Genomic DNA, 15,898 nt, shown 5'->3' with positions numbered 1-15,898 from the left:
ATGTGAGAAAGGCTCTTCCCCGATGAAAGTGACAATTATTACTAAGCAACGCAGTGGTTTAATTATTGGGTTTTGGGATTTTGATCCTCCACATCAACCCAGCACGGTGGAGAGCGCACTCGATAGCGGTCTGTCACTGGATCGAGCTCGGGAACTTTTGTTCCCGAGCCCAGCGCTGAAGCATACGTTCTTAAGTGTTTTATATGCATAGAAAGGTAAAATATATACTATATACTAAGACAAACGTTTGACTAACCAACACTAAATAATACCGGATGTACCTGTTCCGACTTACTTAGTAAGTGAACATCCGCGTTTTTTCGATCCCTATCCATGATAACCCACGCACATCCTCCCGTATACTTTAAACCATCTCTAGATTACTTATAATAACTAATCCAACGTAAATGCTATGTAAAATGGTTGTTATACTGCAATGTTTAGGGAATAATGACAAGAAAGTAAGGTCCGTCCATGCTCGAACAACAAGTGCTGGAAGAGCGATTTGTGGTTGGTTGAATTCGCGCATGCAGAATTCGCAGATAAGGAGGGCCGACTGTATATTCATCTTGTATTCTATTCCCTTTGAAATAAATGCCAAGAATACATTTGCCTTCTTTACCAGAGTCTCAACCTTACCTTCTGGGAGTCTTACACGAGGACTCCCAAGTCCCTCTGCAGCTCTGACATTTGAACCTTCTGCCCATTTAGAATATAGTCCGCACTATTGTTCCTTTTACCAAAATGCATGATCGTACACTTCCTAACACTGCATTCCATCGCCAATTTTTTGCTCATTCTTCCAATTTGTCTAAGTCCTGCTGCAATTGCATTGCTTCCTCAGCACTACCTATCCATCCACTTATCTTCATTTCACCCATAAACTTTGCCATAAAGTCATCCGTTCCATTATCCAAATCATTGACAAACAATGTGAAAAGTAGTGGTCCCAATACTGATCCCTGAGTAACACCGCTAGTCACTGGCAGCCAACCAGAAAAAGCCCCTTTATTCCCATTCACTGCCTCCTGGCTATCAGCCATTCCTCTATCTATGCCAGTATCTTTCCTGTAACACCATCGGATTTTAACTTGGTAAGGAGCGTCACGTGTGCCACTTTATCAAATGCCTTCTGAAAATCCAAGTAAATTACATCCACTTCCTCTCCTTTGTCCACCCTGCTTGTTACTTCCTTGAAAAATTCTAACAGATTTGTCAGGCAAGATTTTCCTTGATAGAACCATGTATCTTATGACTTGTTTTATCATTAATCTCCAGGTACCCCAGAAACTTGTCCTTTGTAATGGTCTCCAACACCTTCCCAATCACTGAAGTTAGGTTAATTGGCCTATAATTTCTTCTCTTTTGTCTTCCTCCCTTCTTAAGTGTGGAGTGACATTTGCAATCTTCCATTGCTCCAAGACCATGCCAGAATCAAGTTATTCTTTAAAGATCATGACCAATGCATCTGTCATCTCTTCAGCAACCTCTCTTAGGACTCTGCAATGTTGTCACAATTCAGAGATGCCCCGAACGTTATACTGATCAATCTGTAATTGTGCCACAAATTTGTCCATCTTATTCCAAATGCTATGTGTATTTAAATATAGCACCTTTAGTCCTGCATTCTTCACCCTTTTAAATTTTGCTTCTGGGGTACAATTTATCTCTTTGCTCTGTCCGCATTTGTACCCAGTCATTGGTTTGTCCTTCCTTACGTTCATGTTACATCGATCATCTACTTGTAAACCTGCTGGCTCATCCTCAGCTCGATCATGCTGATTCCCATCCCCCTGCTGTATTAGTTTAAACAACTCCCAACAGCTCTAGTAAACCTGCTCGCAAGAACATTGGTGCCCCTCAGGTTTATATGCAGCTTGTCCCTTTTGTGCAAGTCACACCTGCCCCAGGAGAGATCCCAGTTACCCAGAAATCTGAATCTCTGCCTCCTGCTCCAATTCTTCAGCCACTCATTTTTCTCCCACCTCATTCTATTCCTATCCTCAATGTTGCATGGCACAGGCAGCAATCCCAAGATTACAACCCTTGAGGTCCTGCTTCTCCACTTCCTTCCTAACTCCCCATATTCTTTTCTTTTAGGATAGCAAGGGAGACAAAATTTAGTCCGGGGAGAGATGACTATTAAAATGTATAGTTTATAACTTGCCATTAGAGTGGAACATGAAGAGATATGTGAAAAACAACCGATTCAAAGCGGCATAGCAATCAAGAATCTCTCTTTTGTACTGTTCCAATGTTGTTCAATGTAGGTTTAGAGGAAAAGTGCATTATCTTTTGATTAGATACATATTAACCTATCAGCCTCAATGATGCATTCAGGCATAAACAAAATGCTGGCAGAATTTAGTGGGTCAACAATATGCAGAAACAGATTCACGAAGCGGTAAGTGGAACGGAAGACACTGATTAACTATTTATTTACAAGCGGGCAGTGAAACACTCAACCAACCATCTAAATCAAACAAGTACTTAGCTAAGCCCCTAAGATACAAAACAACAACATTAAGCATTCAATAACATTTCTAACTCAAACAGGTACTTTGTTAAGTACCCCCATGTTACACAATTACAACATTAAGCATTCAGCAAAGAGGTACTTATCTAAATGTGCGTGTGAGCCCTCCTTTCTGAAACACACTATCCCAATGGACCTTCAGCCCTGGTGGTGACCCAGTCTGAAGGGGAGCTCCTAGTGAAGAGACACCAAGGATCTCACACGTGCTATTCTTATACTCATGGGATGCAGTGGAACTGGAAGCAGGGGCCATTGCGTGAAAGACAGCCATTAACAGAGAGCTGCTGCATCCTTTGAAGAGGCCAATCAGCAACCAGCACAGTGGAAGTGGTTTTTGACTGGCAGGTAAGCTAACTCTTCATATTGCACACCACCCTTTAAAAGATGTAACACCATGACATTTGGCTCTCAGGCTGGTATAACACCTGCAATCGCCCCACTAAACTTTATATAAAATGGAAACTCCTGTACTCTCATCCCATTAGTCATTACCCAGGGTAGTATGATAGTCCACCAAACTTCTAGCGCCCCAGAAAGCCACCAGTTTGCTTTCAGAGTGTAATAGCTATGGGACTGGTCCTCCACTTTCTTAACCGTCTGTCGGATGTGATTGGCCATGTGAATGATGTTCCCTCACCTATCAGGAATGGAGGTGCACCATTCTCAGCTGATAACAGCACAAGCACCACATTTCTCTGTGAGCAGGTAGTTCAAGGCATCCAGTTCAGCAAGACAGCCATCATCTTGGCCAAAACTTGTGTCAGTGCATCAATGCTATGACTGTCTCGTTAGTTAGCGTCTCCAGTACAGAGGTCATATGTATCAGCTCCTGGGACAGTCTGGTCACACCACAATGGAGAAAGGCTATTATCCAATACTTTTCTGCCCATGTGGTAGATCCACTGCTATGCCAGCCATCAAGGGAAAGGAGCTTATCCTGGCTACTGAGGTGGTGTACATATGGCGTTCATACCCCAGATAACAGCAGACATACCACCCCTTGGGGAGCCATGGGTAGGCCGAGTAGCTGTATATACAGTAAGCGTCATTCAGTGACCAGGGAGTGCCCACCTTCACAGCACCCTTCGGTGTGGACACCGCCATCGCTGGATACCGCTCCAGCTCACACTTGCTGCGTCCCAATGAGTGGTTGGGTCTGTGCTTAGCATACTGCCTACACCAACGTTTCTTTCCTTTCTCTGTCAGCTGGGGAATTACCATCAGAGTCAGGACCTTTCATTGAACAAGTTGTAAGTAGGGAAATACCAACTCTTAAAGCACTCATTCCACCAGGGGTTACTAAGGCTCACGTTCTTCAAGGCCATTACTGTACAATTGGGAAAAGTGGATTATCCCTTCCCTGATTCCCACAAAACAGAATACCACAGTCAGTGGAGCTGGACAAGTTCCCCCAACTGTCGTTTTCCTTGTCATCAAAGGGGATCGGTATTAATGGTATCCTTGTGCAGTATGGATCAGAGTCCTCATACCAATCTGACACGTTGGACCTGTTTACATATTCATACGCCATCCACAGGACCTCCCACCGCAGGTCAGTGTCGTCAAGACTGCTAACACCATCTGCCACTCTGCCATTCTGTAATGTAGGGAGAATAGGTGTGAGTGAACTCGGCCCTTTCTCCTTGGAGCGATGGAGGATGAGGGCTGATCCAATAGATGATGAGAGGCATTGATCATGGGGATAGCCAGAGGCTTTTTCCCCAGGGCTGAAATGGCTAACACGAAGGGGCACAGTTTTAAGGTGCTTGGAAATAGGTACCGAGGGAATGTCAGGGGTAAGTTTTTCACACAGAGGGTGGTGGATGCGTGGAATGCACAGCTGGCGACGGTGGTGGAAGCGGATACAATAGGGTCTTTTAAGAGCCTCTTAAATAGGTACATGAGGTTTAGAAAAATGGAGGGCTAATTAGGGTAATTCTAGGCATTTTCTAGACCAGATTACATAGTTGTCAGAACGTAGTGGGCCAAAGGGCCTGTAATGTTTTGCAGATTTCTATGTTCTATGATATGGAGAGGAAGTTCCTGCACAATCGGCTCAGAGGCTGTCTGGTGTTTAGTGGCCAGGAGGGCCCAATAGCAGGCCAACAACTGGCTCTACTACCTGCTTATCAGTCTCAAAAGCTGCTTGCTGTTCGAGACCCCATTAGTATAGGGAGCATAATATTATGGTCAGGTGCAGGATATGTTGGCACCAATACCCAAGGAGCCCTACAAACTGCTGCATTTCCTCCTTGGAGATGGGGACTGCAGCTTTCAAGATTTTGCACTTCATCTTATCAGGTATCTTCCACTGCTCAGAGTAGAACATTCTGACTGGGGCCCTGTATCTTATCGGGTTTGATAGGCCAACCCCACTCCCTCAGGGAGGGAACCGCTTCATCCAGTGTCTGCTGCACAACATCCTGCAAGGGTCTCTGTAATAGCACATTGTCTATGTAGTAGAATATAGAGATGCTAGGGTCCAGCTGTATCCCCTGTAAATCTTGAGCTACCATGCCGTGGCACAATGTGGGGCTGTGTACATACCCCTGGGGGAGGCAACCAAGAATACCCAGAATGCACTTGGGAGATGCTGCCCACAAGACAGTCATGGGTCCTGGCTCACCTGAGCTGATAGCCATGTGCGAGGTAACCTCCTGGATGGGAAGAAGGGAAACCCCTAAACCCTGTATTGTAGCCCAGGGACCCTGCCAACTGTTGGGATTAACTGGAATGATGGTGTGCTCCACACCAGTGTCCACCATTGTGATCCATTGCTGCACATTTCCTTTCCCGCAATGCACCATAATGGATACGCAAGGCCTTGGATCCCCAAGGCTCCTGGCTGAGAAAGGACCACCGAACATATCTACAGTACTGACAGCTGTATCTGGGTGCTTTATGGTGGCTGCAAACAGCCAAAAGGCAGCTCTTTGGCTTCCCTTCTTTTCTGGGAACCCTACCTCATAGAACAGGATCACAAAGACTGTCGAACCCAGCACTGTTGTCGGTCCACCCTGGGATGCAGCACTCCTCACACAAGAGGTTCTCTCGCTTTCTCTTACCGTTGAACATTTTTAACCTCTGTTAAACTCGCCAAAACTTGCCAACTAAGCCAAATTTTATACAGAAGCAGATTCGGGGATCAGTGAGTGGGACAGGAGAATCTGATTGCGAGTAAGCACATTCACTATTTATTTGTAAACAAACAGTTAAATGCTCAACCAAGCATCTAAGTCAATCAAGTACTTATGTAAGCCCACTAAGTTACAAAACTATGACTCTAAACATTCAATAACACTTCTAACACAGAGAGGTACTTTTTTAAGTTCCCCTAAATTACACAGCTACAACACTAAGCATTCAGCAAACAGGGACTTACCCAAGTCTATGCACAGGCCTCCTTTCTGCAGCACACTTTCCCAATCGTCCTTTAGTACTGGTTGCAACCCAGATTGAAGGGGAGCTCCTAGTGAAAAGAGATTGAGGCCCTTGCACGTACACCTGGGGTACCAGACACTGGACTGGAGCTGGTGCCATGGCATGAAAGCCAGTCAATGGGAATAAGCTGATGCATCCTTCGAATGGGCCATTCGACCAGCAGGAAAATTAACCATTCACATTATAGTCAGGCAGATCTGTGAGGGTAATAAACCGTTCATGTTTCAGTTCAAGGCTCTTCAGCTAGACTGAAGGTACAGCCAATATAAAAAGGTGAAGGTAAGAGGTTGAACAAAACCCGGCAAGCAACAGATGAATCTAGCTGAGGAGTGGAGAGTGAAAATAGTGACAGAGGTTCAGAGGTGATGGTGGAGGTAACAATGGACTGCAGATGATAGAATCTGATATGAGAGGAAGAACCATGGAGTGTGTGGGTATTGGGCAGACGGAATAGTGGAAGAGTTGATGGTTGGCTAGAATGGCTGTAGAAAGAACTGGGGAGATCAAGAGGGAAGATAAAAGGACCAGAGGAGAAGCAATTACCCATACTTGGACAATTCAATGCTAATGCTATCCGGTTGTAATGCTGTTCCTCTGGTTTGAATTTAGCCTTACCCTGTCAGTGGTGGAGACTTGGAGTAGACGTGTCAATGTGGAAACAGGGAAAAAATTTAAAATGGCTAGCAACTGTAAGCTCCAGAAGGCCATGGTGAATGTAGTGCAGGTGCTTGGAAAAGTGGTTGCCTAGTTTCAATGACCCCTTACAACTGGATTCACCTATGGCCGACAACTCATGCTCCACCCCTTCATTCCTCCTCTTATCCCCTCTTATCCTTCAGTCCAGATGACCTGAAACATCAAATGTCTATTTCCCTCTGTAGGTATACCAGCCTTAGGATTGGTTTGTGTTTTTGTTAACTTGTACCATTTACTTGTACCAATCTGCAGATTGCTTCCTTTTGCCTTGTACCGTTGCTACTTTTCTTATTCATTCTTTAATACAAGAGTGGGGAATATTAATGAAGATCCGCTAGCCTTTACTTTAACTCTCTGTTATTGTGTGGCTTTAGAGGTATAGAAGCACACAGAGAGTAACAGGTCCTTTGGCTTATCAAATCTGAGCTGTTCAAGTTTCCATTTATGCCATTTCTATGATAATATCTTTTTATTCTCTCCACATTTCCATCAACTCCTCTCAGATTTGCCCACAGACCTGTACACTAGGGGTAATTCACAAGGATGATTGATCTACTAACCTACACATTTTTGGGGTGTGGGAGGAAATGCAGTCAGCTACAGAGAGGACTTTCCCGAAAGCTCAGGATAAAATCCCAGTCCATCAGCTCTATTAACAACGCCAGTGTAGCACTTAGATATGCTGACCTTCACACAGGAACTGATGATAAGTATTGAAATGCACAATTGACCATGAATCCTTCTCTTATTCCCTGGTCAGCATATATTGACCTTCCCATGTCTGAGCAGGCGATCATGAAACTGCAAGAGCCTTCCTTCCCACGTTATATTTTTTTGCTTGGAGAATTGAATGGCTTTGTCAGCATAGACAACTTCAGTTGTGATCCTGGAAAGGCTTGGGCAGCTGGTGAGCCAGTGCCCTCGGGCTGACAGGCTTTCAATGCCGTCGCAGTTGTTAAGTGCATTTGGCATTGACAGACAATCAAAGTCATTCAGCAACTGTTTAAAATAATCTTTCTGAAGAGAGGAGAAAAATTAATGGTGAAAAACTGAATAAAGCAATGCAGACACTTAAAGACAATTAAAACATTTAAAGCAGTATAAATAAAAAAAAATAAACCTTTGCTCATATTTCTTCTGGCAGCCCCTTTTCCCACTTTTTAGAATGGGTCCACTGTACTTGCGTCAAGTTTAAACTTAAGGGCAGATTTACTGGCATCAAGCCAGACAGCAGCCAGGAGATGCTGCTGCCAATTTAGGCCGAGCCAGTGATATGCTTTATGGCTTCTGTTAAAGTCTGTCACTGCAGTGGAAGGCTGGCCCCATTGCAAAATCTGCAGATAATGGAAGTCTAAAATAACGTTGGGAACACACAGTAGGGTAGATTTAACACATTGCTCTTTTGTCACAACTAAAGACTACCTTTGTTCCAGTAGGTAACAGAAAGCCCTTTGTTGAGATTGCTCTCCCCAACACAAATGCCACTCTTTACTCCAAAATAACTGATTCCACTTGTGGCAGTAATTAACTGTGATCATACAAACAATGTGTTACTTTGGCCACATTTCAAGATTTATGAGTATACGGCCACTGGGGTGAAGGCACATGTACTGAGATACAGTGAAAAAGATTTACTATGCCATCCAGACAGATCAATCCATACACAAGTACGCCATAGTAGTGAAAAACAGAAAGAATACAGACGTAGAGTTAAAGTTACCGAGGAAGTGCAGTGCAGGTAGCCGCACAGAAATCACACCTTTCTCAAACTCATGATTTTCTAAAGCATCTTTACAGCTGATGATGTCTGGTTTGGTAGGTGTTCTGTCATGGAGTTATACAGTGCAGAAACAGCCCTATGAGATTGTCCCCAACCCCTAATCCTACTTCATTCTCCTCTCAATCCAATTTACCTCCCCCCTCCCAGATTCTACCATTCACCTTTACACACTAGGGGCAATTTTTTGCAACCAATTAACTTATAAACTTGCACGTCGTTAGAATGGGAGCATCCAGAGGCCACACGCTGAACTCCACACAGACCACACTAGAGTTCAGGTCTGAAGCTGGGTTGCTGGAGCAGTGAGGGAGCAATTCTTCAGACTATGTCAATTTGATTCTGTAACTTGGAAGTAATATAGGGGAAAAGGACATTGCAAGCTCCCACGAGCAATTTGCCAGGTCTGCTGGAACAATAATTAACTGCAAAGAGCAAAACTTCTCAAACTTCCTTAACAATATCAATAAAGTGCAAGTTGAGAAAGCAATTTGTTACTTATTTACTGTACTTCTTGGGATTTTAGAGAAGGCCAGTGTTTATTGCCCTCCCGTGAACTGCCTTGTTGAACCTTAGTGGTTCTTCTCACAAATGCTGGGTGGGGTGCCCCTGCATTTGGATCCACAGACAGTAAAAAATAAGTGATATATTTTGTAATGCAAGATATAAATTTATTTGTTTTTTTCTTCATACATTTATCAGACAGGCCTGGATATATGGATGTAAAAATTATTAAACATTTCACCATAGTGCTGGAACTTCAGTTAGCCAAAGCTGTTGGATCCATCAAAAGAAGTTCAGAAAATTGGCTAATGGTTAATATATCTCTTGAGAAAATCTAAAACGTGGGTTGGATACATCATATGGAGCAGTTTAGGACCAATTTACCAAATTTTTCCTGATTCAGTAATCACCATTGGTTAGGTAATTGCTATGTAAATAGTATTGCACTGTTAAAAATTTGACTGAAGAAATGGGTTATTTTGCTTAATTTCCTGCAGAAAATATCCACATTTCAATATTTTTTTAAAAAAAGATGCTCAAACTATCAGAAAGATTGTTGGGAAAATTTTTAGCCATAATACAACAGTGAATTTATGTAAATGTTTTCTTTTGCTACATTTAGACTACAAGCTTCAGCGATAAGACTTTAATAAAATGCTAGGCTGATTTTCTAATTGAAGCGTTATTTGTTGCTGATGCCCTTTTGAAAGTGGATGGGCCATTTCCAAATGTGAGCTACTGGAATAGATGTCTGGCCAAATCAGAATGCTCTCCTAATATGAATACACAGTCTTCTAAATACACTATGTTCAGTCCATAGAGACAGCTTGTGAATGTAACTTAAGATGAGTTTCTTGTGAGGTTCCAAAGGAGACGGATCTAAACATTTACAACATTGACCTTTGAACTGGAATAGTTGAACAAGATGCATCCCACATTCAAGGCTAGTGACCTCATTCTCAGTCAAACTGTCTTGTAGCTGTTGTACTGTTAAACACCCTTGCACTGCTGAAAATGATTCCGTGAAAGTATTTTGAAAAATAGTTTCCATGGTGACTTGGCCAGTGTTTACCTTCCAAAATAATTTCTGGCTCTGGTGGGTCAGCATGTTCGTGACTTTTGCAACCAGTGTGCGCACACAAGATCCCATAAAATTAATGCTGTGAAAATAATTACTTGATCATAAGAGGTTGTGATGTTTGTCGTTCCAAAGGGCGGTGCTTATAATAGCCCAAATCAAACTCAAGTGCACCTTGCTATACAGTAGATACGGATACCATACGAGTGCTGTAGTTGTGCTTCTTCACCCTGCTCTTTAAAACAGTTGCCAACAACTTCCAGGCTTCACTGCTGTAGCCAACCTATGGCTCATCCTGAATGCCTGTCACCAAAACACCCTCATACTCTTGAAGCATCTTGTTAACTGCTAATGACCTTTGTCAACCTTAGAAATAGGTGAACCATGTTTAATTCATTAAAATATATTCACAAAAGTTTTAAAGTTGAATTGCAATACTGAAAAAAGACACTAAAATCTTAGGATTCACATACCTTTTCAATGAAGATTGGCAACCCCATTGAAATAAATAAGACACGCAGTCCATGGCTGGTTTGAAGTTTAGGGGGCAGATAGAAAGGAAATCTAAAATCGCCCCAGACTCAGCAGAGTATCTAGCAGCGGAGCTGTAGATCAGACATTGTGTCAGAGGTTAGAAATGCACTGATTGGGATGGGTATGGCTGATTGTTCTTTGAACTACAGTTAAAGGTGAAATCAATCTGGTCCAGTGTCAGTGCAGAACCATGGAACTATGTAGCAATTGCATAAATAAAAATATGCTTTCACTAAATAAGAGGAAGTGGTATGGATATACAGCAGGGAGAAGAATTTACCCAATATAGAATTCCTTGTAATTTTTATACATTGTATTACTATTTGTTTGGCAACTTCTTATGCCAGCATCCTTACTGATATTGGGGTCATGTGCATTCTGTGAATGATTTTAAAATGTTACATCTGGTTCAGAACTCTCTACTTAGCATACAATTCTTCTTCATAATTGGATCATAAATCCGCTTGTCTTGCTATTTCTATTCCTATCTGTTTCTAGACATGAAAGAAACCATCCTTCATGTAAGCAACTAGTTTAAAGTGCTTAGTTCACTGGTACCTCCCCCACAGCCTCAAGGGGAGCGTTGTAGGAAGCAGCTGACCTCAGATCCCATTCTTCATATCTTGGGCAAGGCGGTCACTTCTACAAGCTTTTTATATTCCTGAGTGGTGAACAGTGTGTTTGAAGTGGTCACCTTCATTAAAATTGTAAGGGGATAAAAAGTATGAAGAGAAATACAAAGACTCTGTAGGGGAGCGTGGGTCAGGAACAGGACTGCAAATTGCCAACTTAGGCTCAGGCTGGAGAGGTCCACAACAGGATGATTAAAGCTGAATCATAGCCAAGTGCCGTAAGAGATGAGTAAAGAAGGGGAGATTACCAAATCATGCAATTACATGTGTAGTGTTCATATTATTTGCAATTTAATTCCAGTGTAATCAACTTGTCTGATTTACTCTTACCAACTTGCAGTTCACAATGTGTAAGACAAAGCAGTCCTGGGTGATCTCACTGGAGTCAAGTTGTGGATTGTATATCCACTATCATGTTGTTTTGTAGCAATAACTCAAAAATCATACATTGGGAGATGTGTCATAATTTAAAATGTAGTTTTGTCTTTGCAGTTGCTCCACAAATGAGTCTGTCCCCACAACCAAATTTTCCAAAGGAAATTACTCATCCTAAAATGTCCTGGGAAAGAAGATGACAGATAGAAACATACTTTATTGACCCCAAAAGAAATTACAGTGTCACAGTAGCATTACAAGTGCAAAAATAAACAAATATACAAATATTAGAAGAGAAATAAGAAAGAATAAAAAAATAAGTTACCTCAAACAGCCTAATTGGAGGGCATCATCACTTCCCCAGCTATAGGATGACTCATTATAGAGTCTATTGGATGAGGGTAAGAATGGCACTCTTTGGGGCAGCATAGTTGCCTTAGTCTATTACTAAACATGCTCCTCTGTTCAGCCAAGGCGGCATGCAGAGGGTTGCCAGGATTTTCCAAAGGGTCCCTTGTTCTACCACAGCCCCCAATGTGTCCAGTTTGACTCCTATAACAAGGTTAACCTTTCTGATCAGTTTATTGAGCCTATTGACATCACCGTGTTGATGCCATTGGCCCAGCACACCACTGAAGATTGTACTGAAGATAGAAGATTATACTGATGACCATGTGAAGGAGAGGCCTGCATACTCCAAAGGACCTCCTCAGGAAATAGAGGAAGCTCTGGCCCTTCTTGTACACAGCCTCTGTGTTGGTGCTCCATTCAAGTCTGTCATCCAGAGGCACCCTTAGCTACTTGTAGGTCCTCACCACGTCCATGTTTTCACCATCAATAGTAACAGAGAGCAGTGCAGGCCTAGCCTTCCTGAAATCCATCACCATCTCCTTTATCTTACTGATGTTTTGCTGCAGATGATTCAGCTTGCAACATTTGACAAAATCCTCCACCAGGGTCCTGTATTCATCCTCCCATCCTCCCTTTATACACCCAACTATTGCTGAGTCATCAGAGAATTTCTGCAGATGACATGATTCAGTGTTGTATCTAAAGTCTGAGGTACCCAGGGTAAACAGGAAGGGAGCCCCCTTATAATTTCTGCTTATAGTCATATCTGACAGACAGCTCTGAAGCTGCACAAACCGTGGCCTGCCAGTCAGATAGTCCATTGATAATCCTGGATACAATGTAAGTGCAAGCCTGCATTTAATGGAGCTTTTTCCTCAACAATGAGAGCTGTATGATATTGAAACCACTTGAGAAATCAAAAAAAAACATGATCATATCAGTGCTGCCCTGCTTATCCAAATGGGAGTAGGCTCTGTTCATCAGATAGATGACAGCATTGTTAACTCCAATGTGCTCCCGGAAGAAAAACTACAGGGGATTGAAAGCTGATCTGACCGGGGGTCGGAGGTGAGCTAGGAGCAGCCTCTCTATGGTCTTCATGATGTGTGAGGCCAGGGCCACTGGACGGTAGTCTTTCAGTTGCCCCTTCTTGGGTACACAGTCGGGACCCTTTCCAGGCTGAGACTCAGATTAAAAATACACTGGAGAACTCCACGTAGATGCTCAGTGCACTCCTCGAAGACCTTGGGGTTCACAGCATCTGGTCCTAATGCTTTACCATGTCTGAGTTTCCCCAGAGCCCTTCTCACCTGCTCATGTGAATGTGAGTTCACGATGCCTAGGGGAAGTGAAGATCGGGACAATAGCAGTTGGTATGTGGAGGTATGGATGGTAGGTGCAGGATGAGGAGGGGATGTAGACAGTGGTAGCCTGTGTTGTTTATCCACGTGTTGAACCGGAGGTGGGAGGGGGGTGGCGGGGAGGTGTTGGTGCTGAGGGAGCTTCAGCACCGGGACAGGTGTGCTGAGGGGGGTGTGAACAGGAATTGTCAAACCTATTGAAGAATTGGTTTAATTCATTAGCCCATTCACGGCTGCATTCTGAGGCTCTGGAGCTAGGCTGACTGAAACCAGTAATGTTCTTCATGCCTCTTCACACCTCCCATGTGCTAATCTGTGCAAGGTTGCTCTCCAGCTCTCTCCTGTAATCCTCTTTACCCATTTTGATCATTCCCTTTAGCTCCCTCTGCACACGCTTCAACTCCTCCCGTCTCCTGATCCAAAGGCTCTTTTTGTGGTTGAGAAAAGCCTTTAGATCACTGGTGACCCATGGTTTGTTGTTAGGGAAGCAGCAAACAGTCCTTGATGGTATTACATTGTCCACACAGACGTTGATGTCGCCAGTGATACAATCAGCAATTAGTGATGCAACCAATATGACGGGAAATTTCCTTGGCATCCTGACCACCATGAAGTCGACCTGCTGAAAGTTTCAGCCATATCTTGAATGCAGAAGAGAAATTTCAATTTTCCAAAGAAGTTGCCCACTACTTTGACTGATTCCTACATTTTGCAAGTTCTGTTGCCCTGGAAATAATGACTGGTAAACTTGTAGCAAAGTCATTGTGAAATGCTTGTGATGTAAACTCTGGTGGATATGTACCAAAATCACCTTTGTACTTTTGCAGCAAATAATCTGCTGGAGGAACTCAGGGGGTTGACCAGCTTCTGTGGCAAGAAAAGCGATGTTGATGTTGTGGGTTGAAACCCGGCATTAGTTCTGCTTGGTACTTCTGATTCCATCATCTGCTGTTTCTTGTGCCACTGTTGTACTTTTGTTCTACTTGTACTTTGCATGAACTCTTGAGATCATTTTGCAGTAATCTTGACAGGGAAGATACTTGATGTGGATCTGGGAAGGGGTGGAGCCTCCATCTGTTTGTTCCTTTCTACAGTTTCCCAGATTCTGGAGTTGAGGGTTTATATGTTTGGTGGCAGGTGCCAGTGCTGATGAAATGAAAGAGGGTGAAATTGCTGTAGAGTAGGATCATAGTCCCAAATCAAAAGTATTAGATCATCGTTTTCAGTTTTGACAAGTCACTGTCTTTGTTAAACATAAAGGCCCTTTATAATTTTATTCTCTTTCCCTGTGGCGATTATTGCTACAGATACTGGGGAATACAAACAAATGACAAATTGCTGCCTTCTGGATGACATATTGCATGCCTTCTTTGACTAAAACAGAAACTTCTGATGATTTTCGGATAAAGGATAGGGATCAGGAACAACTGTGACTGTTCCAAGTTCATTTCTTGCTCACTCAGATGATACCCAGGTCCAGGACTCACAGGATCTTCACCTTGGACAGTGTTACTATTCAAAGCAAAATCTTTCCAATATGGAAGTGCCCTCATTTGGGAGGATCTGAAACTGGGGTTCAATGCTTAGAAATAAAGGATTGTCCACTTTAGATGGAGATGAAGTACAATATTTTTTCTCACACTAGCATGAGGCTTTGTAACTCATTATCAAAAGACAAAATGAAGCAGAATGCTTGAATATTCTTATATTTGATATAGATTGATACTTGATGGTAAATCTGAATGATGACAGGACACTAATGAAAATAGGCAGTTGAAGTGGGTCTGAGGGGTTGTTTCCTCTTCTGTTTCAAATTCATACTGTTTCAAATTCATTGAGTCAATCATAATCATAAGAAGTCCTGCAGATGCTGGAAATCCAGATCCACAGACATAAAATACTGGAGGAACTCAGCAGGTCAGGAATAAACATGGAGGGGAATAAACAGTCGACCCGAAACATTGACTACTTATCCCTCACCATAGATGTTGCCTGACCTGCTGAGTTCTTCCAGCATTTTGTAGCGTGGAGACAAGTTGAGTTTAATGCCATATTTGCAAGGTACAGTTACAATGAAAAAATTGCTAACAGCATCATCACAGGCTCATAGATTTAGTCAACACGTAGAACATAAATCATATGTAAATTAAACAAGTGTATATCAGTGTTCAAAACTGTACCCTTCGTGGAACAATCTTGGTAGAGCTGGAAGAACAATGTATTTGTTGTTACCACTCTTTCTGCTTGTGGGTACACTGTTAACTTTGGCTTTGGAACTTCCTGCACATTACTCAAATCTCAGCACTGACTGCAGTACAATTGGCAAGAAACGTTTTCTTCGGCACTTAGCGGCTTAGATGTTTGTTCTGTTGGTGCCTTGGCAGTGTATCTGTTACTGGAAGTGTTGCTTTGCTCATGTCTGGTAATTCAGTGTGAGCTGGGGATACTGGGCAAGAAATAAACCCTATTAGCAGAACCTTTCCCAAAATATTTATGCCTTCCCATGAGCGCAGGAATGAGGCAGAGTAGTCAGCATCAGATTGATGAAGGGAAAGTCCCAGCTGTAAAACATTAGCCTCATCAACCATAAGAATGGCGAAGGGAAGTTTTGTC

General features: G+C 42.8%; 1 long non-coding RNA gene across 1 annotated transcript in view; it reads left to right on the top strand.

Annotated features, from left to right (window-relative positions):
• The first annotated feature begins 2,620 nt into the window (after positions 1–2,620).
• The window catches only part of LOC140733455 (uncharacterized), a 271,387-nt gene continuing 258,109 nt past the window's right edge, over positions 2,621–15,898 (top strand). Inside the window, exon 1 of the long non-coding RNA XR_012100288.1 lies at positions 2,621–2,881. This is a non-coding gene — a long non-coding RNA (uncharacterized lncRNA). The remainder of the gene's footprint in view (positions 2,882–15,898) is intronic.

Source organism: Hemitrygon akajei, chromosome 9 (assembly GCF_048418815.1).
Source record: "Hemitrygon akajei chromosome 9, sHemAka1.3, whole genome shotgun sequence".
NCBI classification, from domain to species: domain Eukaryota; kingdom Metazoa; phylum Chordata; class Chondrichthyes; order Myliobatiformes; family Dasyatidae; genus Hemitrygon; species Hemitrygon akajei.
The sequence above is the reverse complement of the archived record's forward strand: the minus strand, read 5'-3'. Positions and strand labels throughout refer to the sequence as shown.